Source organism: Puntigrus tetrazona, chromosome 11 (assembly GCF_018831695.1).
Source record: "Puntigrus tetrazona isolate hp1 chromosome 11, ASM1883169v1, whole genome shotgun sequence".
In the NCBI taxonomy this organism is placed as follows: domain Eukaryota; kingdom Metazoa; phylum Chordata; class Actinopteri; order Cypriniformes; family Cyprinidae; genus Puntigrus; species Puntigrus tetrazona.
In genome coordinates, this window is record NC_056709.1 from 4,593,879 (window position 1) to 4,618,255 (window position 24,377).

The 24,377-nt window shown below is 42.2% G+C and overlaps 1 long non-coding RNA gene across 1 annotated transcript in view; it reads left to right on the forward strand.

The window, feature by feature from the left end:
• LOC122354394 overlaps nt 1-23,391 on the forward strand; it is a 104,210-nt gene extending 80,819 nt beyond the window's left edge. The window contains exons 3-4 of the long non-coding RNA XR_006252104.1: nt 22,346-22,458; nt 23,305-23,391. This is a non-coding gene — a long non-coding RNA (uncharacterized LOC122354394). The remainder of the gene's footprint in view (nt 1-22,345; nt 22,459-23,304) is intronic.
• Nucleotides 23,392-24,377: the final 986 nt, after the last annotated feature.

Consider the following 24,377-nt stretch of genomic DNA (forward strand, 5'->3'; position numbering starts at 1 on the left):
TTTGCAGATCCAGCAGCCCCAGGTGGATGATCAGCTCATCCTCAGCCGATGTGTAGTGGGCGGAGCTCCACTCCGCGCTCCTGACAGACGGCTGTCTCCACCGCGGGAGCTCCGCTAGCTGGCTCGCGCACCTGGTCTGACGATACGGCTCGGGTCCTGTTACGCTCCACGGCTCTGTCGCTTCTCTGTGACGATGGGTCCGTGGTCACGCCGACTCGCCCCGTGTCAGCAGTGGGCTCAGGCTGGGGCTCACCATGCGGTGAAGGGATGAGTTGGGCTCTGGATCTGGAGTGGGCTGGTGTCGCTGTCCTCAGGCGCAACCATCATGGTTGATTTGCAGGACACCAGCACCCACTCGACGATATGCGGGCAGGCTCTCGAGGACCGCTTCTCCGGACAGCTGCGCTTGGCTGAGGTGTTAAGTCCATGGAAATAGAGTTCGAGCAGAGAGCAGTCCGGGTAGCGAGAGTCGCTGGCCAGTTCGAGGAATAGTTCTGTATAGTCCTCGAGAGAGCAATCCCCTGCTCCAGCAGGCGGATGAGGAAGTTTGGGTCTTTAAACTGGGCAAACATGGCAAACAAAAACAAAAAAATAAGGGGAAAATACGCACGCTATTTACTTTTTGAGGGTCCGAGCGTTCTGTCACGGTTGCGCTTCGGCGGGACGTAAGTGCACGACACGTGAAATAAACGTAAATGGATTTAATTTCAAAATGGTAAAATAAAGGTACAAAAAGGCAGGCAGGTAGAACAGGCAGGCAGGCTAAACACAGGTGTAGACATCGGGTAAAGACATAGGGTATAGACCTTGACGCTCGGACAAACAGAACTCAAAAACACAGGACTTAAATACACAGGGTAATTGACGAGACACAGCTGATGACAATAATATAATTAACACAGAGGGAAGGTAGGGCACAGGGAGCACATGGCATGAAACGAAAACATAAACACAGAGTCCAGAGATGTGACAGGTTGGGATGTTTTGTGAAATGCCATGAAATCAAGAATGTTATCTTTCATTCTCTTTAAACTTTATTTAACCCTCTGGGGTCTGAGGTGATATTTGGGCCCTTTTTGTGCTTATTTCTGCTACTTATAACACACTATAGATCAATTATTTTGATTTCAGCACACACTGTGCTACAATATGTGAAAAGATGGATGTACATATATATTTTCTAGAAAAAATATGTGTGGTTTGTATATTTTTGGGAAATACATCTAGCTGAAATAAGGTCATAAAACTCATACAGAATAGTTCTGCATAAAACTTTAGAGAAATCATTCTTCTAGCCTAGAATATTTACTTTAAAATGATGTAAATATTATTTTGCTTATAACCTCGTTCCCTCATGGAATCTTTCCTCCATCAGGGAATGAGGGTTACATACGTGTCTCAAGACATTCCCTGTCTGTATGTCGTGACAACAGACTAGGGTCCATATGGAAAACGCCACAACCTGAACCCCGTCACAACCAATGGCACTACAAATGCTGACAGGCCACAGCGTGTCAGGCAAATGCTATGCAAGGTCGTAATCTTCCCAACGCCCCAGAGCAAATTGGCTGACCTTGGCGCCTACAGGGACCTACATTGCTGCTGGAGAGGCCAAACCGTTGTTCCTAAGATAGAAATACATTCTTAAGAGAGGGATTTTGACCTTTAAAAATGCTTCAATCTCCCTATTTGTTGTTACAGTTTGGCAGAACAAAGGGGTAAACAAACCTTCCGGAGAAAGCCGCTATAGAGACCACATCCTGCCTGAAGGGAGGTGATATGTGGAGACACCCATGGACTGACTTAGCCAGGGCAGTGCAAGATCTAGGTCTCTGTGTCAGGTCCTGCCCAAGGAAGGGGTGGGAAACAGATAGCGGGAGACAGACAGAAGATCTGCCAAGGGAAGACACAGAATTCACCCGTAGGGAAATCTTACCATGCAAATACACATATGGGATCGCCTGCAGTGAATCGACCATATGGCCACCTAGCCCAGTGCAACTAACACTGACATTGGGCCTGGTGTCAGACTGCTCTGCCCAGTCAGATTGCCGGGGTTGCTGGAGGATGCTTAACCGGGGTTCATTGTCTGGGGAACACGACTGGGAGTGAAAGACGACATATCCCTGTGTGGGGAATGGGGCATGAAGCAGGACACCGACCAGCTCTAACCAGTTACTCAAACCATTGGACGAAACTGATTCAATGTTAATGGTTGTAATACCACTCAAAGGTATTCAGTGTCACCCAGCCCGCAGCTCTGCAATGTCTGCCAGAGAGGCGCTGTGCGCCAACTTATCAGAGGAGGCCACACTCTGAGTGGAATGGGCCTTACACCCAGGGCGCAGCTACCTTGGGAATGGTACGCCCAGGCGATGGCGCCCACTATCCAGTGAACAAACCTTTGCTTGATACAGCCTTCCTTTCTGTTGACCACCGTAACAGACAAAGAGCTGCTTAGAACTCCAGAAGCTCCGGTGCAGTCCATGTATACACGCAAGACCCTTACGGGACAAGCGCAACGCGTCAAGGCTGGGTCTGCCTCCTCCAGGGGCAGTGCTTGCAGGTTCACTACTTGATCGCATAAGGAGTTGTGGGAACTTTTGGCACATATCCAGGCCAGGGTCTCAAGATGACGTGAGAGTAGGCTCGGCCGGATCACAAGGAATTTTTAGCTGACCAAAAATGCCTGGAGGTCGCCAATGTAATGCCACTCTTGACCCACAAGTGTGAACATCTTCTTCCCAAGGGACTGTGCTGTGGACTTTCAACGCCCCAGGCGATGTCAGTCGATAAATACAGTTCCTGCATCAACCTTTGGTTGGTACTACCCTTATGCATTTTAGTGCCAGTATCCAGTGCATTTTGGCTCAGTATTCTTGCAAGACAGCCAGACATGCAGGTAGGAGGCGTAAAGCTTGGCTCACAGGATTGCATACCTCAGCCACTGGAGCAGATGACAGCCAACAGGCCCCGACGGGAAACGAGGACAGCGTTTTGCATGCACATATGCACTGCAACTGCACTCTCCACCTGGGGATTGTCAGTGTACCCCCTAGCCACCTCACCATCGAGGGTAGTGAGGATAGGGGAGGCAGACAAGCAGCTTCCGGCTGAAAAGGGGCCATAAACAAGCTTGTCTGCTCCTATATGATCCTTTGTGAATAAAAAAGAACCAGGGCACGTGTGGTCATGAGCCACGCCCATACCAAGGAACTAATCCTCTCGCTGCAAGGCTCAGTTCAATATTCACAGCGGCCCAGGAAAGCATTGCTGTCAACTCTGGGTCCAAATTGGTGGTGGCCATAACCCCCAGAGGGGACAGCCCCATTAAAACTTCATCCTCAGAGGACAATCGCTCATCCCCAATGCCGCTATCGCTCATCTGATCCATCAGTACACCAAATGATTTGCTGGGCACATCATAAGACAAAAATAATCCAATGGTGTTGTCAAATCAGAGAATAAACAATCATCCACTCCCAAACTACACCTACTAGCCCCGCCCCTAGCACATATGCATGTAAGAAGAGATCGCACAAAGATAGATTTTAAACAAACATTTTAACATTAGAATAAAGGTTATTTTTAATTAGTTTTTAATATTTCTTAACTGATTACACCATTATTGCTGTTTTAACATAAAGTTAGAGTGTCAAGCAGCACAATGAAATGAGAGATGGTTCAAGATGGATGCAGAAGTGTAACGTACAATATCAGATCAACGAAGAATGTAATAAATAAATAAAACATCTAGGATGTTTTGTAATCTCAATCTGTTCAGTTTTGAGAGATCTGGCTATGTGAACTTTTGTGAGGTGTTAGGTAAAAGTTCAGTGATCAAAACAGATTTTTGTTCTTTTACAACATGCACAGGTGACTACTTCTGGCCCTGATAAACCTTTTGTCAAACGCTTAGGCTAAACATCACTGATCAATTTAATTTTACTTAATTTTCTTTCATTTCTTTATTCATTCACAGGTTTTTCAAGCATCAACACACACACAAACACAAACAAACATGAGCACAAACACTCAATCACACACAGAAACATAAAGACATAAACACAAACAAACACAAAGACAAACAAAACACTTGACACAAACATGCACATATAAACAACCCTAAAGTTAAACATTTAGAGTTGGGTCATACAAACTTTTACAAGTAAAAACTTTATGGAATTACAGAGGGGCTATCTCTGCAAGATGATGAAAATAATGAATAATATGAATAATAATGTTAATAGTATTTTATTGTTCAGTATAAGTTCTTTTTAGATCTTTAAAACTGAGGTTTTCCTTAGGTGCTAAAAATTTCTCACAGGATCCTTTCAACAGATTAGACTTTCTTTCTCACTTTAAAAGTGGTATGATTAACCATGGTGTTTAAATGCAACATATTTAGTTTTCCACAGTACAGGTATGTGCCTAAAAATTATGTACACTTGATGTACATAATTTTGTACATTTATGTACACTCAATCACACACAAATTAAAACACAAACACTCAACATAAACATGCACACATAAACACAAACATAAAAACTTATGCATGCACCATCATACACAGAAACGCAAAGACAAACAAAAGTACAAAAACACTCGACACAAACATGCACACATAAACAATCCTACAGTTAAACAATTAAACAGTTTTATGATATGTCACGCAACCCTTTTACAAATAAAAACTTATAAAATTACACAAGGGCTATCTCTAGATGATGAAAAACATGATTAAACAATGATATAACTATTGTTGTTGTTGTTATATTTTAAGTTTTTTAGATCTTTCAAACCAACAGAGATTTTTTCTAAGTATGAAAATTAGTTGTCACATGTTGTTTCAACAAAAATATTTTTTAAACAAAAATAGAAAATAGAAATAGAAAAGTCTCACAGAATCTTTACAACAGATTATACTTTCTTTCTCACTTTTAAAATTGTATTATTAGCCATGGTGTTTAAATGCAGCATATTTATTTTTCCATAGTATAATGGTTTTTTTTTTTAATACAAACAACTTGATTATATAGGTTTATTTTTACTAAGGTGTGATAAAATAATTGACAGAAGAAATTATTTAAACAATTGATAAGTTCATCTTAATAACATCTGATGTGCCATGTAAGGGCCCCCCTTTTCCTGAAGAACAGGCCCTGGTCGAAGGTTAATACGCGTTCGGTCTTTTCCTTGCATTTCTTAAAAATTACTAATTCATAAACATTTGCACAACTGATCAGCAGTACAAAAACAACACAAAATAAAACAAACATAAAAGGTCATTATACTTAGTCTTTAGAAAATACATAGTATGGGCCGATCTGGCTACAGAATCGCGCCTTGTTGTGTTTTGCCAAGCCACTTTTCTTATATACTCAGACCAGACAAACAGTTCCCAAATTTTGTTGTAAAAACCATTTGGTGTTTAGGTTCCCATGCTCCAGAGTCACACCTGGCTGGAACACTTTCAGAGACCCAAAAGGAGGACACACCCACTTTTACACAGAACACAGTTCTACCAAGTTCTTAATCTTTTCCATAATATAAGTGATTACTGTGAAATTGAGACCAATTTACCAATCGCACTGAGACCTTTCAAATGAGACCAAACATGACTGTGAAGAACAATAGGTTCACCTTATTCCTAATGAACTTTAAGCCAAGTCTTTTGGGCAGAAGGAGGGGAAGCAGGAAGAGCAAGAGAGGTGAAGAGGGTGTCATAAAAGCAACATGGAGAGGTGACCAAAACAGGGGTGGTGTTTACTCTCTTTTTGATGTCCTTTTGTTCCTTTGGATATCCCTTCTCAGATTAGCCTTATTGCATTACAGGTGTTTGATTCAGCTCCTTACAGCCTGATGGTTTGTGATAATATCTTACTAATACAGAAGCTTTAAGATGTTAAGTATCTGTAAAAGTAGTTTAAAAATAAGAATAAAAAAATGGAATACATGAAAGACTTTTTGTCTACTGACAGATTTGTAATGACAATACTAATTGCTTTAGATTGATTAAAATACTGGAGTTTACACATTTATCTCCAATATGTATACAGTACAGGACAGGACATGAACGAGTAAAATTATATAATTCAGAGTGATTCTATGATATTAATTTAAATTGACAAAAGAAATAAGTTGCTTCAAAACACAAACTTTTCTTATGACTTTTTAACAATTGTATTGGTTTGTTAACGTTTGCAATGCTTGTAGTTTGTAGTTAATCACATCTTTAAACTAAAGCTTTGGTCTAAAGCAGGTGTCAAACTCAGTTCCTGGTGGGCCTGGGGTTGAATCTAAACTCTGCAGGGCTCCGGCCCTCCAGGAATTGAGTTTAACACCCCTGGTATAAAGCTTTCAGACCCCATGAACTGCCAACAATGTACTTAAATTAGTTTTTATCATTTAGCTAGTGTTAAGTCCCAAAATTCCTTTCTTTGTTGAGTTGTGAAACTGTGTCTGAGATTTGCCTCTCAGTATTGAACAGTCTGCTGGAAAGTGTAGTGTTGCCTGTGTTCCCCTCTCTCTTTCTTTTCTCTCTCTCTCTCTCTCTCTCTCTCTCTCTGTCCTCTCACAGGAGTTTGATTAAGATCACCTGACCTCATTAGAGCTGTGGAGAGGGTGGAGAGGGAAAGCTTGTTGTATCAGTGAAATGCTCTGAGCCTTAGTTGTTGCTGGAGAATTTCTGTTAAACCAGCTATAGTGACTGTGTATAGTTGCTCATTATTTGTTTATTTCTTGCTGTTTGTTTGTATTTGATTGCAGACGCAGTACAGAGGTGGGTGCCTTTTCTTTTTACTGGTCATCAGCTTTTCTCCTGGTTTTGGATGAAGTAAGGAAGTCAGGGAAAAGCTGTTATTTATTTAGTTTTTGTTTGTTTGTTAGGTAGTTTTTTTTTTTTTTTTTTTTTTTTTTTTTATTATACCTTAGGTAGCTTTTGTTTTTGTTTGTTATTTTGGCCTTAACCTCTCCGGAAGTTTGAAGTGTTCTGTTTTTCTTTATGTTATCTGAATTAAATAGTTATTTCCAATTTCTGTACTAGAGCACTACTTCTGTTAATAAATTATTTAAGAATTTATTATATAGTGTGTGAGTGCTGGGATTACAGACTAAGCCAATACTCTCTCTCACTTATGTTTTCACTCACTTTTTGTTGAATGATATGTCCCTGTCACCTCTAGACTTAAGGGGACCGTGAACATATTTGGGGGCCTGTCTCAAAGTTTTTCAAAAGGCTATTTCTTCTTGTTTGCTTGACTGATCAATGTTTCAAGAGAAGCTGCTAAGTGTATAATTAAAGATAAGCTTTACACAGAGTTAGTCAACGCTGGTATTTTGCCGATTGCTTCAGAAGACATGTAGGGGAATACTGGGATTGTGGGTGTGGGCTCTCTTGCTGCTCTACCTCCTCTGCCTCAGAGTATTGATCCAACCAGTCTCACGTTTTGTTCCTGTGCTTGCACTGAAATTTAAGGAATTAGATCTTGCCTTAAAGAAACAGGAACAAGAGCTTCAGCAAATCTATCTTTGTATGTTAGAGGTACAGTCTCAGAGATATTAAAATGCGTTCTCTGGACATAGAGGAAGCGAATTTACGGCAAAGGCTTTCCTTCTTACCCTGCTAGTGGGCAAACCAATATTTCAGCAGATATACAGGGATTTCACTCAGCTTTCGTGACAAAGCACATAAAGCTGGTACCACCATTTAAAGAAACCGAGGTAATATATTGGAATAAGAGAAAATTGACATTCTTACTGTAAATTTTCTTAAACTTTTATTCTAGTTATATTCATAAAGCTACAATAGTTAAGGACAATTTAATAACTTTTAATTGATAAGATTTTAACATTGTTCTCTAAGTGAAGAAATTTAATTTGTCGTTTTATATTCTGTAATTAGGGTTTTAATTAGGTTTAACAAGGTTAAACTCCAAAAGAAATCCAACAGAATATATTTTTATTGATCAATTAAATGACAGTGTTCTACAATTCTATGACAATGCTAAAAACTAAACAAACAATACTTATTTTAAATAATCTTTCTTTCTATGATGTGGAATCACCATGCCAATCACGAAAAGCAAGTATTTGGGTTTTTTTTGTTACAACTATTGCATACAACTATTACAGTTATTACAGCAATCTTTCTAACTGTGCTATTACACCAAAAGCTGTGCATTTAACGGCACATGCACAGATACACACTACTTTTGCAAAGGCTACGTCTCTAAACAGTGGTTAGTTAGCTAAATGACTTTCAGTTGATAAGCCATTATTTAAATCAATATTTTTATTCTATCCACAGCAACACTTTTATACCGCTGTTTTAGGGGATCTGTGTTTTATGGCTGACTGGGAAAACCGATGACTTAATGTTTTGTTTTTATTACCTTATGCTTTGAAAACCAGAACAGTTTAATTACAAAAAAATTGAATTTATTTACCACAGTTTCACCATCCTTATCTTATTTGTCCAACTAATTGTAAGTGTAAAGCTTATGCTATTATAGATGTTGTCTTTCCAGTTTTTAATTTTTTTAATTTTTGTTCTAAAACTTTTAGTTCTGTAAATTTCTGGCATCTCCGTTGCCCAGTCTGGCTGTTTATCTCTGCACGCCCTTTGGTACGCCAGTGATGCCACTCGTGAGGAGTTTGGATGTGTGGATGGCACTGCCCAACCCATCGAGTTGGCTTATCCAGATGATTCACCCTTGGCTATGTGATCTAGTTCTCCCACGACCTTCGAGGCTTAATGGCATTCTTGAGACTTCAGTGGAAGTTGGGAACGCCCTGTCTTGCGCGAGGAGATTACTCTCCTTCTGGCAAAGGATGCAGTCGAGCCGTTTCTCCACCTGAGATAAAGGGTAGGGGTTTACATCCCCTACTCCATTGTACCCAAAAAAAGGTGGTGGCCTCCAATCCTGGATCTGCAGGTTTTGAACCAGGGCCTTCTCACAAGATCCCATTCAAAATGATCACCCAGAAACACATCTTCAAATGTGTGCAGCACCAGCATTGGTTTGCAGTGGTCGACCTGAGGTATGCGTATTTCCATGTCTCCATTCTTCCTCTCATAGACTATTCCTATGTTTTGCGGTCGGAAGGTTGAGCATGAAAGTAAAAAGTCCTCCCATTTGGGCTCTCCTGTCTCCATGGAGGTGTGCTTCTCTCGAAGTGGGCATCAGATAACTTGCTCATTTTTGGCATCGGGCTCTACGCAAGTATTCCCCCCCCAGTGAGCCTGGTCACACAGATTCTGTTCCAGGTCAGGGAGGGCGAGGAACAGGTCCTGTTGTTTGTGTTGTACTGGCCCACCCGGAACCTAATTTGCAGAACTCAACCTCTGTCTCCAAGCAGATGTTGGCCAACTAAATGGTGGATGCTATTACCTTGGCTTCATCTTACCAACGGCAAGCGACGGGTTGTGACCAATCTTGGATCTGAGAGTCTTGAAACGGTCCCTTCACTGGCCACTATTCCAAATGTTGACACAGACGCATCATCCTGTCATGTGGACGCACACTTTCACGCCTTAATTTTATCGAGGGTCAGGTGTATGAGTACAAATTCCTCCCCTTCGGCTGTCCCTGACCAGCACTGCTACTCAACCTTGCTACTGAGAAATGTCACTTAGCTTGCAAAACTGTTGTATTGATAAATTCATGTCGCAGCACTGAAAAAAAAGTTTCTGTCTGTCTCTGTCTCCATGGACATAGTTTGTCAGTTTTACTGTATTGTTTGTTATATTTATTTGTTCAGTATCTTCTTTAGGTTTTTGTTCTTTTACTGTTTTAGATATCCCATAGTATAACAAAAATATTATATATCTCTTGTGTTTGAGCAAGCATAGGCAAGTGCATAAATCTGCCCTCTTTGTCATGGACAACTACTGATGGATAATGCTGTGTAGTGTAATAAATAAGACACTTGTTCTTTGCTTTGTTTCATTTTAAACAGGGAGGTTTACATTAAAATATATTAAAGTGCTTTTGTATATCACTTTTTTATTTCAGACGAACAGTCAGAGTTTTTAAAAAATGTATGCTGGCTCTTCCAAGCTTGGTAATACTGGTGGATAGTGACCATGATTTTGAAGCTCTATAAATCGGATATATCCTCAAGTACTGCATCGGAAAACTAACCTATATGCCTTTCTGGGGTTATCACATGTCCTCTGAAGCAAATTGATGGGCATTTGTAACAAAAATATAATTGAAAAATATAACCTAATTAAGTGACCAAATTAACAGTGTCGTGAGATATTTTAAAAATGTTTGACATATTTCAACCAATTATTTGGAACCATGTGTTTGTGGAGTATGTTCTTCAGTTAAAATGCATAATTTAGGCACTGCAAACTTATTTTTTCTACATTCTACTGCAGTTGAACACAACAAAGTTCTGTGTTTCATTACATAACATAGCTTAACATTTATTCCTCCATTTATGACCTTACTGTGCATGCTGAAACAATGGAATCTCTGTGTCAGGTACCGTGCTTGGGGTTGGGGATTAGTAACTGATAATTTTAGTAAGACCAGTGATTGAATTTGATTTTGCATGAGCCAGTGTATTATTAAGGGAAATAAAAAGAAAAATTATAACGTGTTTTATGTCAAAACCAACAAACAACAAATAAAATTAGTAACACTGCCATACTTTTATTTGCATAAATAAAATGTAAAAATATACAACAAGCTTAATGCACCATAAATCATAAATGTGTTTTGGCCTGTCCTGAATCACTATTGTACTATTGCTTCAGAGTCTCGCCAAATGTGTTACAGTCAGGGAAAATAAGCGTGGAACTAATATTTAAGAGTGCAAGTAAAATTATATTGCACAGTTTTAGAATGACCGGAAAGGTTTTAGAATAGCAAACAATGGAAATCAAATAATACTGCAAATCAAATATTTGAATATTTATTTCATATTTAGTAAAAAAAATGAGCATTAATCAAAACTTTAATCAGATTTAAACTACATTGCACAAACCTGGCATATTAATACAAAATTATCTGACTTGCACACTGACTTCCCTGCACTTGTTCCCTTGCATTTAGAGTTTAATGTTAATCAGGGCGGTCTTAAGCCACTGGATCTAGATTTACGGCTCCTCTCCAGCCAAAGGCATGGTCTACACTACCATGAAACCAGAACAATCATATTTGTAGACAATGGAATTGCAAGATCTGCTGGACAAGGAGGTTGTAGAACATCTTCCCTCCCTGACAGAGAGCTAGGCTGCTACAGCCAATATTTTCTGGTTTCCAGAAATGACAGGGGTTGTGTTCACTCTAGATTAGGGAGTTGTTACTTTGATAGTGACAAGGGCCAGTATTTTTTTCTCCCTTATACCAAGGGACCATATTACTAATCCATGTACTTACAACTTTTACACCATAAATTTGAATTTATGGTCTGTAAATTTGCAATAAACAAATGCATAGAGGTCCTTTTTTAGTAGTGGCAAACAGAACTACTTAAGAGGACTGTTAAAAGGACTTATTCAAGAAAAAAAAAGTCATTCCAAATGATACAATAAATAATCTATTATGAAATTAATTTAAAGTATTATTATTATAAATTATTTTATTAAATAACTGTCACAATTTCTGTGTGTTTCATTCTCTTGTTTCCCGCTCAGTTCATGTCTTTCCTTATTTGGTTGTTCCTGTCCTCATTGGTCATTATTAGTTAAATAGGTCCCACTTGTAACTGTTCACCTTGGACCTTTGAGAGGCCATCTATCAGTGTCCGGGAAGCATCCAAGCCTGACCGAAAAAAAGGCAGCTGTCTCTGTTTCCCCCAGATCCTGTTTTGCAATCACAGCCAGGAGAGCCATTCCCGTTCCTGATTCCTGTGGATCCTGTTCCGTAAGCATGGCCAGGAGAGCCGTTAGCATTTCTGATTCTTACGGATCCCATTCCTCAAGCATGGCCAGGAGAACTGTTTCCATTCCTGACTCCTGTGGATCCCTGCAATTACGGTCAGAAGAGCCATTCCAGTGGATTCCGCTCAGCAGCTCTGCCTGCTCTTCTAGAGCACCTGCCAGATCCCTCTCATCCTGAGTGCTCACTGGGATCTCTTAGTTTTGTGGGGCCAGAACTTCTAGTAACATATCTAGTATTTTAATTGTTGTGAGTTTTAGAATGCATTCGATTCAGTGCACTGGTTCGCATTTAAAACATGTAGCAAAACCAGCAAAAGGGTTTAATGAAAAAGCTAATTCATTCAATTCAATTTCATCCATCAGGTTGCTCTTTCAGAACTGTAAAAATATAGTGGTTTCCCCAGTAATGAATGGACACAAAGCCTGCATCGCTAAAGTTTATTTAGTGAAATTGTAGCCTTTTTAATTTTAATATTAAAACATATAGCAATTGTTGTTCTTCCATCCCCAAATTTATTACCTCTTCCAATTTAGACTTTTTGTACCATTTAAGAGTTTCCGTGGCATTAAACATAAACCATTTAACTGAAGACGTGACCCATGCAAACCACATAGTTCAGTGCAAACATTTCTGTCATGCATTTGGCAAAGTGCTTTAATTGACTAATGCATTTTACCTTTGAAAGTTGAGGCAATGTTTACATTAGAGTGCACAATGTACTGCACTGAAATTAATATGGGAAGCAGCTAGAGTGACCTCTCTTGGTTGGCGATAGTATCAACATTAAACAGAAAGCAATCTTTTTATATCTTGCTTTTTAAAAGTTCATATCCTAGTCTAATTTGATCCAGCAGGCTGTAAGACACTGTGGGCCATATACGTCCAGTTGCCCATCTCTGATCTAGAGATATAGTCTTTAAAAAAAATCCACCTTTGGTCGTTCCCAATTAGTTAAAAATATGACCTGGGCCCATGAACTGTGGTACCCAACTGGGTATCAGCATCGTTTGGTAAAATTTGCTTAGTGCACCTTCAAAAGAGCTGGATGCCAAAACTTAAGATCTTGCTTATAATGAACAGAACATTGATGGAGATGACATTGCAGCCTAAAAATGACCTTTCATGTAGTGTGTAACACAGTTATAAGTGAATGAAATCATCCTCCAATTTTTTTTATCTGAAAGTGCAGATGTATAAAGTTGTTGTCTTGAGTGGGTGCTGGTGTCATGTAACTTGCCAATGACCTTTCAGCCAATGGACAATAACATCAGCCCCACTCCCGATCCAGAGCCCAGCCCACCATCTCCTGCATCGCGGGAGCCCCAGCCTGAGCCCACCGATGGCGCAGTTGCAGAGTCTGGCACGACCACGGAACCTTCGCCGAAGAGAGCGACAGAATCGTGGAGCGCCACCGGACCCAAACGACTGAATCAGACAAGGTGCGTGAGGCGGCAACAGAGCTCACCACAGTGGAGACAGACGGATGCAACGAGTGTGCAGAGTGGAGCTCCTCCCACTTCACAACGGCTGAGGATGAGCTAATCATATATCTGGGGCTGCTGGATCTTCTGTGATCTTCTGGGATCCTATGCTCCCTCCTCTCCACCTTTGTCTATCAGGCCATCAGCTCCACCAGGCTCCATCGTCTCTCGGCTCTGCCTTGGTGTGTCGTCGCCGACCATCCGTCGCCTCAGGATTCTCTCTCTTCCGGCTTCGCCTCGTCCCTCCATCCCTCCATCCTCTGTCCTCTGTCACTCTCCGTCGCGTCCTTCTCGTCCCCCTCTCCGCATCGCTGCTTGAAGCCTGCAGCATCGCCTAGGTCCTCCAGGATCTCGGTGTCACCCTGGCTCTTCGGCTCTTCGCCTCGGTCTCCTCCACCACCTGCTCTGCCGCCATTGGTTGGCCGCAATGGCATCGACGGCCATTCCTCCTCCATGGCTTCTCCCTCCGTCAGCTCCACCATGGACCATCATGGCTGGGTTCTGGGTCGTCTGGATCTCCTCCTGCTCCTTACTTCTCCTGGATCCTCCCTGGCTCCTCCTTCCGTCTGTTCCTCTCTGGACTCTGTTTGCCGACCCCCTCCTGGGGGCCTGTCCTCCACCGGAACCTCTTTCCAAGTTCCCGTTTTTGTTTTGTTTTTTTCGATGTGAGGACGCACCTGTGTGTTTGAGTTCACCTTGGTCCGATCGTCGAGGTTTATACATGTGGTTTATGTTCTGCCTGTCTGCCTGCCTACCTGTATATTATTATTTTGCTCGTTTGAAGAGGATTAAAACTGTTTGTTTATTTATTCTTGTCGAGTGCTCCTTCATGCAACACCACACCGTGACAGTCAACATGAAACACAAGCATATTTCCTGTCCAATTATGAAAATGCAAATTCACCTGCATAGAGGATGGGCAACTGGTGGACCGTACTGTCTTTTAGCACAGCCCGCTGGATCATATTAGACTCAGATAATAAATTTTAAAATATTAATAAATTATACTTTTGACTCATTTCTTTTCTTAAAAATTGTTTAAAGGCTGAAATGTGAACTTCAGATCTTTAAAAAGGTCTTTAAAGTTTTTAAATTTGATGATAAAAATCCTGCATATATCAGGTTATTTAGATTGTACAATTTGGAATAACTTTTTTTCTTGAATAAGCCCTTTAACAGTTCTAAAGTTGTTCTGTTGGCCACTACTAAAATGATTTCTGTACATTTGTTTGTTACAAATTTACAGACTATGCATTTAGAACATTTACATTGGTTTGTTGAAGTAATATTTCTTTCCACTGACAAAGACTTTGTTGAGACTATTTCACTCAAATGGCTCTTTACCAGGAAGGATCAACTCAAGCAAAATAAAACACAAGACAAGTTCTTTGGATTTTAGCTTGCAAGGACTGCGCTGTCGGTTGCAAGCGGAGAAAAAGCAGGTTTCTCTCTTTTTTTGCCTCCGAAGCTCAGATCACAAGTTGCCTTATTTATAGAGGACAGGACAAGATAAGAAAAAGAAAATGAAAAACAAGGACTTCAAACACATTTTTCGTATAAATTATCATTAGCTACATATCTTTTGTGCATCAGAATCTTCACTCCTTCAGATTCTCTGGTGCCTATACCAGTCTAAGATATTAACATTAAAATTACAAACAAATTACATTGGTTATACTTTAATTTCCTTCAATAAAAAGTAAACTGAGGAAGATGTGTAAAAGGTGTGAATACGTGGATTAATAATCTGGCCCTTGGTATAAAGTAGAAAATATCATCTTTGCTCTAGATGATATTACAACATCATAACCTTTTGTTAGTGGTAGCTTTCTCACAGAAATCAGCCCTCAGTTTCACTAACCATTGAGCCAAAGAACAAAAATATCTTTTAACTTTATTAGAACAAAATGTCATACAAAGAAAAACAACATAATTCTACCTTGTTCATGAACTTATTTTGTCATTGCAAACTGTTTGTTTATTCATCTTCATCATCATCCTCAGAATACTGTGATGAGTTGGCTGCCCTCCCCTTGATTGTCATCATCCCCCGTCCTTTATTTGCCGCCCTTCACCAGGCTGCCAGCGAGAGTGGGCGTGTCTCAGAGGAGGGGCATGGCATTGGACAGTTCTGGCGGCGTGTGATGAGACACACCTGAAGTGGATCGAACCTTGTCACCGCCGCCGTTTAATGATGAGCGCCTCTCCTCGAGAGACCAGTCTCTTTCCCGTGCATGCACGCTGGTGTCCTTGTGGGTCCAGGAAGAGTGCGTGAAGGCACTCGCCACGCCGCCAGAGAAGCGAGCTGTCGGACTCCGTAGTCCCGGTGAAGACTGCACACGTATACCCCTGATGGGCCAGGATGCCAGCTATTTATCCCTTCTGACTGCCAACCGAAGAAGCCGCCGCCCTCGCTCCCCAGATCAGAGAGGGGAGCGTGCGTGCCACCGGATTCTGCCCTTACCTGGACCCTTCCCTTCAAACACTACCCTACCTGCACTCCCCCTGCAGCATGACGAAGACACCAGTTCCCCTGTTTGTTTTGGACACTTTTTCCCCTGTACACTTTGTATATTTTTGTTAATAAAAAGCCTCTCTGAGGCCTGACGCCACACCCACTGTGTCTGTCATTGGCTCCTCCCGCCACAATACATATACTAATACTAATACTAATACTAATTTCATGATATCAGTATCCTGCTTCTCCTTTGCTGTAGGTTTATAGCTTGCACATTTCTATGCACTTCAATTTGTTGGCAAGACAGAAGCAATCAGGAAGCTTGCAGGCCATAAGCTTCAGATCAGCCATTGAGCTGTTCTGCCCCCGGTTGGTGAGAAGTTTGTGAGCTAACTGTCACCTGTGGCAGCATCATCTGTCAGGAACAAACAAGGATTCAGTTGAAGGTTTGAACTCAAATTTATTTCTTCAGAATCAATAAACAGTCAACAAATGAGCCTCCAGTCACTCCACTAGGCACGGAGCATTTGGCGTAGGGAAATCTGCACTTATAGTCTTCTGCATCAGTGCTGTTGTAACATCCCAGCAAAAGATCTTTGTAGAATACTCTAAAAGGGGCAGGTGAGGAGGAACTGCAAAACACAGCACTGGAGGAGCCAGGACAGGAACAGGGGAGCAGAGGTCTGGAGGAAACAATGGGCAGAGCAAGCAAAAAGGAGTTAAGGCTCACCTTGTCGCAGACGGAAGTTCTCAACCAGAGTCTGATCCAGAATGTCCTGGGCCGTTATCCAACTCCTCTCCTCCGGGCCATAACCCTCCTAGTCCACCAGAAACTGGAAACTCCGACCACGGCGTCTAACATCCAGGAGCTTTCTCACAGTGTACACTGGAGTACCATCCACTATACAGGGAGGAGGGGAAGTCAGGGAAGAACTCACGAGATTAAGGGGGGAACGAAACAAAGGCTTAACCCTGGACACATGTCCGACCAAGTGTGTGGGGAAGCTTGAGCCACACAGCCACTGGACTCAGAACCTTGGTGATTGGATATGGCCCAATGAACCTGAATGAAACCTGGAGAGGCAGGTTCTTGGTGGAAAGCCATACCTTCTGACTACACACATACTGAGGAGCAGGAGTCCTGTGACGAACAGCCGCTGCTTTGGTCTGTCTGGAAGCCCGGGCCAAGACCTCCTAAGCCCTCCTCCAGGTGCAACAACACCGACCGACAAAGGCTAAGGCAGACAAGACTGCAACCTCAGGCTCCTAAGCAAGGAGAAGAGGTGGTTGATAACCCATAGAACACTGAAAGGGAGACATACCTGTAGACGCTACAGGAAGGGAATTGTGGGAATATTCAACCAATGGAAGCTGCTGACTCCAGGAGCTCGGACTATGTGATGCCATACAGCGGAGAGCTCTCTCGAGATCCTGGTTGACTCACCCGGCTGCCCATTGGTCTAGGGGTGAAAACCTGAAGACCTTATTGAAGCCCGATCTGTCTACAGAACTCTTTCCAAAACTGGGATACACACACTGTCCTCTGTTGGAGACCACATCCACCGGAGGGCCATGAATCTGGAAGTCGTGGTTCACCACCACCTGTGCGGTCTCCTTGATGGAGGGGAGTTTGGGCAAAGGAATAAAATGGGCCGCTTTGGAGAAGCAATCCACCACTGTCAGTATCACGGTGTTGCCTCTCGATGGGGGACGGCCAGAAACAAAGTCAAGGGTCAGGTGTGACCAAGGAAGAAAGGGAATGGGCAAAGGCTGCAACAGACCAACAGGAGACTGGTTAGAAATCTTATTTTGAGCACACACCGAGCAAGCCAACACGAACTGCCTGACATTGGAAGCCAAGGATCCATATCAGGATCCATATCCCTCCCAGGTCCTCGAACAGACAAGAAAGGGCATCAGGCTTAGTTTTCTTGGAACCCAGCCAATACAAGAGGGAGATGTTAAACCGCCCAAATAAGAGTGCCCAGCGGACCTGGCGAGCATTTAACCGTTTGACCGAACGGATATATTGCAGGTTCTTATGACCTTCCAAACCAAGAAGGGCTGCACAGCTCCCTCCAACCACTGGCGCCACTCCCCCAGAGCCAGCCTGACTGCCAGCAGCTCCCTGTTACCTATGTCATAGTTTTGCTCTGCAGGATTTAGACGGTGAGTGAAAAACACGAAGGGTGCACCTTCTCATCTCTAGGGGACCGTTGACATAGAACCGCACCTACACCGATCTCTACCTCAATAAATAAACTGCCATTCAGGATCTGGAAGACAAAAAACAGGAGCAGAGATGAAACGGGAGGCCTTCTGAGCCTGAGAATTCCACCTGAATGATACCTTGGGTGAGGTAAGTGCCATTAAGGGTGCAGCTACCAGGCTAAAGTTCCGGATGAATCGCCTATAGAAGTTGGCGAACGCCAAGAACCGTTACAGTGCCTTCTGAGAGTCGGGGTTGGCCACTGCTCACGGCCCCTACCTTGACAGGATCAGCTTTAATCCCCTCCGCTGAAATAATATGCCCCAAGAGCAAAAATGACTTGGCGTGGAACACACACTTCTCTGCCTTCAGATATAAGCTGGTTCTCCAGCAGCCGTTGTAGCACCTTACAAACATGTTGAGTGAGTACCTGCAATGAGGGTGAGAAGATGAGGATATCATTGAGATACACAAAGACAAATCTGTTTACCATGTCTCTCAACACGTCATTGATCAGGGCCTGGAAAACAGCTGGGGCATTGGCATTTAAGGACTCCTTAATACACTTGTCCATGGCCTCTCTTTCAGGACCAGACAGGGAGTACAAATGCCCTCTAGGCAGAGAAGTGCCTGGTATTGATGGCACAGTTGTACGGCCAGTGATGAGGTAAGGATGTGGCCCGAGACTTACTGAAGAACCGACAAAGATCGTGGTACTCCTCCAGGACTTCAGAGAGATCAGCGGTCTCCATCTGAAACACAGAAGACAGGGAGACAGGAGACAAGGCAGCATCCAAACATGAAGCAAGACAGAACTGACTCCAAGATAGCACAGAGTTTCCTGACCAATCAATGTGAGGCTTGTGCTGCACCAACTACAGGTGCCCCAGGATAACAGGGGCTCCCGGAGAGTCAAGAAGGTACAGCTCAATTACCTCACGGTAATTGCCAGAGACCACTAGATTTACTGAAGGGGTGGAGTGGGTCATGGAGAAGAGAAGGAGGCCATTGAGAGAGCGAACAGGGATAGGGAAATGGAGAGGAATGGCAGGAATGCCCCACTGTGCTGCCACCGAGGTGTCCAAAAAATTGCCCTCAGCTCCCGAGTCCACAAGAGCTGGACAAGAGTGAATGGAATCCTCAATCTGAATGGACACATGAAGCAGGGTATGAGACTTGGGGGATTCAAAACATGGAGAAGCGACCATCAGGATCCCGGCTTTTAAGGACACCAGATGGCTCTGTGTCCAGGCTTGCCACAGTATAGGCAGAGGCCTTGAGTAAGTCGATCCTGCTTCTCCTGGGCAGTAAGACGAAGGCGACCCACCTGCATGCGTTCTGGGTCTGCTGTAGGAAGTGAGGAGGAAAGGGTAGAATTGGCCACTCCTCATCCAAGGTCCAGGAGGACCGAGCAGCCCACCGCTGATGGCGACGCTGAAGACGTCTCTCCATGCACAGTGCCAGTTCCACTAAACAAACTGATCAGACTGAAGTCATGACATCATCTTTGAAAGTTTTGTCCTTACCCTCTGCATATCACTTCAGCGCTTGTGGGCAAGGGGTACTCGTCAACGGGTCAGGCTGGTGCATGTCTGAACACTCTTTTGGTGTTACAGGCATCCGGGTTTTACAGCCGCTTCAACTTCATCACTCACCAAACTCAGGTGGACCTCTTTGAATCTCAAGACAGAGCAATGTCCCCTCTGGTTCCCTCTAGTTCATCCAGGGCTGTATACTTACCAGCAGAATCAACTTTAAACACTTATTGTCTTAATAATAATGCATCACAAAGGTCTGCTTTAGTTTGTGTACAGACACAATGAAAACAAAACATTGTGCTTTTTAAAGATAAACGCTTTTTGATGCTTTCTGTCATTTGAGTTGACAGAAGTTGAGTTGACACACAGCCAGGTGTGACCCTGGAGCACGGGAACCTAAACACCAAAAGGTTTTACAACTAAATTTGGGAACTGTTTGTCTGGTCTGAGTATAAAAGGAAAGTGACAAAACACAACAAAACACGAATCTGCCAGATCGCCCATAGTGTGGTGTGTGTCCCCATACACCATACTATGTACTTTCTAAAGACCAGGTATAATGACCTTTTATGTTTGTTTTGCTTTGTATATGTACTGCTGATCAGTTATCAATCAATCAATCAATCAATCATTTTTATTTATATAGCGCTTTTAACAACACAGGTTGCATCAAAGCACAGTACAGTATAAAGCAGAAGAATACAATGACAGGGATGTATAATGACGAGAGTGAACAATTTGTTATTAAATGCAGAGACGGTCTCTGTAATCAATTCGACCATAATCACTAGAAGTTAAGTGTCCCTAACAAAGCAAACCACAGGTGACAGCAGCAAGGAACCAAAACCCCATCCATACAGAATGAAAAAACGCGCCGGGAATGTTTGTGTAAACAAGATCCAGCATGTTCGCTCCTCTCGTAGCAAAGTCCACATGCTGATAGAATTTAGGAGCACTGTTTTGAGATTTGCGTGATTGAAATCTCCGGCAATGATAAACAGTCGGGTTGAGGGTTGAGCGTTCTGCAGCACGCTCATAGCTTTGTACAGCTCGCTCAGAGCCTCCTTCGCATTAGCACTGGGTGGAATGTAAACTCCGATGGTGTAGACGGTGGTGAATTCCCGGGGTAGATAAAAGGGTCTGCATTTGACAACAATGAACTCCACTAGCGATGAGCAATAGTTCGATATAAGCACAGAGTCCTTGCACCATTCCGTGTTGATATAAATGCACATGCCACCACCGCGCTGAGTCTTTCCACACAGTGCGGCATTCCTGTCGGCACGAAATGCGGTTAGCCGGTTAGCTGAATGGCGGTGTCCGAACTCTGTCGCTGAGCCACGTTTCCGTAAAGACAAAGACGCAGCAATCCTCATACTCACGCCCGTGTTGCTCGGTGAAGTCGAATGTAGTCCATCTTATTGTCGGGTGAACAGACGTTGGACAGAAAGATGGAGGGGAGTGCCGGCCGGGCTAGGGTTAGCAGTACGGACACCCGCCCGTTTACCACGCTTCCGTTTCCTCCAACACCACTTGCGTGTGTCCTCTTCCCGCCTTCGGCATCAGGAGACACCGAGGACTGAGGGCTTGGTCCGCACAGCAAGCCGAGGTCCCGAGTACGCGCAACGCGTTGTCGCACAGTTTAGTTGTTGCGTCGTTTCTGAGTAGTTTCAGTGACTGTCGTTGGTATCCATGCCCTACGAAATTTTGGCTGAAGCATACAAAATAACGTCTTGAACAAACAAAAAACACCATTTTGGTTCCGGAGTGGCCGCTGCGTGCTACTGCCGCGCCGCCATCTTGGATCATACTTCTTTTTACATTAGGTTCTATGTCTGCTATGTCAGTCTATGTCAGTTCTATGTCAGCTGATCATCAAGGATCACCTCAAGGTTTTTGGCTGAACCCAGTGGAATTATCGTTGATGAGCCCAGTTGGATGATACAATGGTGCTGAACTGATGGAGCAGCTGGAAAGATGAAAATATCTGTTTTTGCCTGGTTAATTTCAGGTGATGTATTTCATCCATGCTGAGATGTTCGTCAGGTAGTTTGAGATCCGATACTATTGGATCATCTGGTTAAAATGAGTTAGAAAAATAATGTTCTTGAATAATGTGTGCCAGTGATTTAGTGTATATAGAGAAAGAGGAGGGGTCAAGGAACCCCTGTGACCAGTTTATGTGATTTCCTTTACAATACCCTTACAAGTGAGTTAAGATTCAAACCAGGGGAGTGCAGTTCTGGTGAAGCCCAGTGATGAGAGGGTGAACAGACGGATTGATGATGATGATTAATGTCAAATGCAGCAGATAGATCTAGCAGAATGAGAACTAAATATCTAGACTATTGCACTCCATAGAGCTTCAATAGGTGAAAGTAAGGTGGTAGTCAGGATCCAGGACCGTTTTAAGGCTATTTGAGAGCCTATGGATTAGATCTAGAAATTGCTTGCCATTTTTGTATGCATTACCAAGTGAATGAACACGAAGACAAAGTAAGGTGTTAAGAACAAGACAAAAATTCTCAAAATAAGGACAAAATCTACAAGTCTGATGTAGCTTATTAAATATTTTTTAAGCAGTTAACTCCATTTTATCATTTACATCTGAAACTGAAAAAAACCCATAATTTTTCATATATCTGCATATTTTTGAGTAGTCTTTTTTTGTACTGCAATCCAAGATTTATTAATAATCCAAGTCCAAGTAATATTAATCAATAATTAATCAATGTGGAATAAATAACTTTTTTCTTTTCAGAAAAAGTTACTATGAGGACAGAGACAGGGCTTGGAACTGAGGTGACACCCCAACATAAAGGTACTGAAGTAACCATTCCAGAGTCAGTCACAGATGGTAAAATGGCAAAAGAGGTAGGCAATTATATATACAACTAATATTGTAATATTTGATCATTTATTTTTCCTTTGAAAACTCTTAAGTCAGTATAGTCAATCAACATGCAGGAAACCATTTGACAAGAAAAACACAAGATTAATGACATGACAAAGAGGACCCACTCCTGTAAACTTGCACGACTGCCTAATTGTCACAGCAATTATCACGGGTTCAAGCATTTTAAGGCCTTTGAGGTTGTATGCTTTTAGAGTCTAGGCAACCTGTATGTACAGCTGACAGTAAAGTACATCAAAAATGGCCAATAGGCTCATAGACACACATATATGAAATGGTTAAACTATTATATTAATATTCAGTAAGTATGTTTACACCCACACACACCTACATGGTCATACATGAACACACATTGTGTTGCTATTTTAGATACTTGAAATAAATAATAGGTGACAGTAATTGCAAGACTTCTGAACTTGGAACACCTAATACGAGTTTACAAAAGGTTTCGGATATAGCTCAATTTATTATTGTGAAAGTGGTGCATCCTAGAAAAAATCTCAGTACACTTTTGTTCGCGCTTTCCCAAGGATTGCAACAATGTAAAATTGTTGAGTTTATGACAAACTGTGTACCAGTTAGGGCCAAAAATGTGTGAAATGTTTGTATTTTTGCGCTGTAGAGCCATCTTTAGACTTTGTCATCCTCTCCCCAAAGCTCTATGAGCTCTATGATCTAAGGTTTTACGGTTTAGGCTGCACGATCAGTTTTACTGCAGAAAAATAATAATATGAGCTTGAACCCTTAAATATAATGTAATATAAACTGATATAATGTAAGATAAACTGATAATATACTGATTATAGGATGTCAAGCCTCATGATGACCCTGGAGAGGTACATGATGCATCGGACAAAACAACATCCAACAAGAGCCCAAGATCCTCAGAAAGGCTCTAAGCAATCCAAGACCGTTTCCTTTAAAATCACACTTTTGGACAGTTCTATTTATGAAGAGAATGTTGAGGTAAGTGAAAGCATTTCAGTGGTGTATGCATAACAGTTATCTTTATGTTTATGCTATGATTCAAGATTCAAGATTATGCATATGCTATGCACTAAAGAACCCTTAAGAAACTCATAAATCAACTTTTTTTTTGTATTCACTCAATTTTGGAAAAATTATATTAAATATTAAATATGGCAGGAAAGTCATGCCTTCTAAATTAAAGAGCCAATCGTTGGTTGGTAAATCCGTTGCATCACTCCGGTTCCGACTCAGGTTCCCTTAGAACCAGTTGATGCACATGCGCAGTATATATAGGTGAACCCTATATATCCCAATCCGAATCACCTATATAATTTCTGATGAAAATTAGAAAATCATATACTGATATACACAACAATGGTCTCCGGAAGAGGTTTGGATAAGTGATAGTTACATTCTCTGTCATCACGAACACAAAGATATTGCAGGTGCAGAAGGTCCTTGCCTGGAACACAAAAGGAAAGGTGTCTTGGAGTCAAGGTTTGCTCATCGGAGCATCGGTTGCACATGTTGTGTGTCTTCTGCCTCTCTGGGTTAGAAACTTGGAGAATTTGGTTGATCTGCTTTGTCTCTTTAGGATGGAGACTCAGAATGTGCAGTATCTGTTGCTGTCTTGCTGGACAAAGACTCTGAATAAAGTTTTTCCTCGCCAGCTTAAGGCTCAGAATGTGGCGTCTGAAGTTGGAGACTCAGGGCCTGGTTGCCTTTTCCCTAATGGGACAGTGTCTATGTACTAGATGCTCTGTTGCAGGCCTTAATGTATCTGTTAATGTCTTTTGGAAGGGTACCTTTAACTCCAATGAGGAGGAGATTGCAATCTCCATTTCCATGCTGTGATTAGAGCAGGGGATAAGGTGTGGCCCACCGTTCTTTCCCTCTATGGAACTTATTT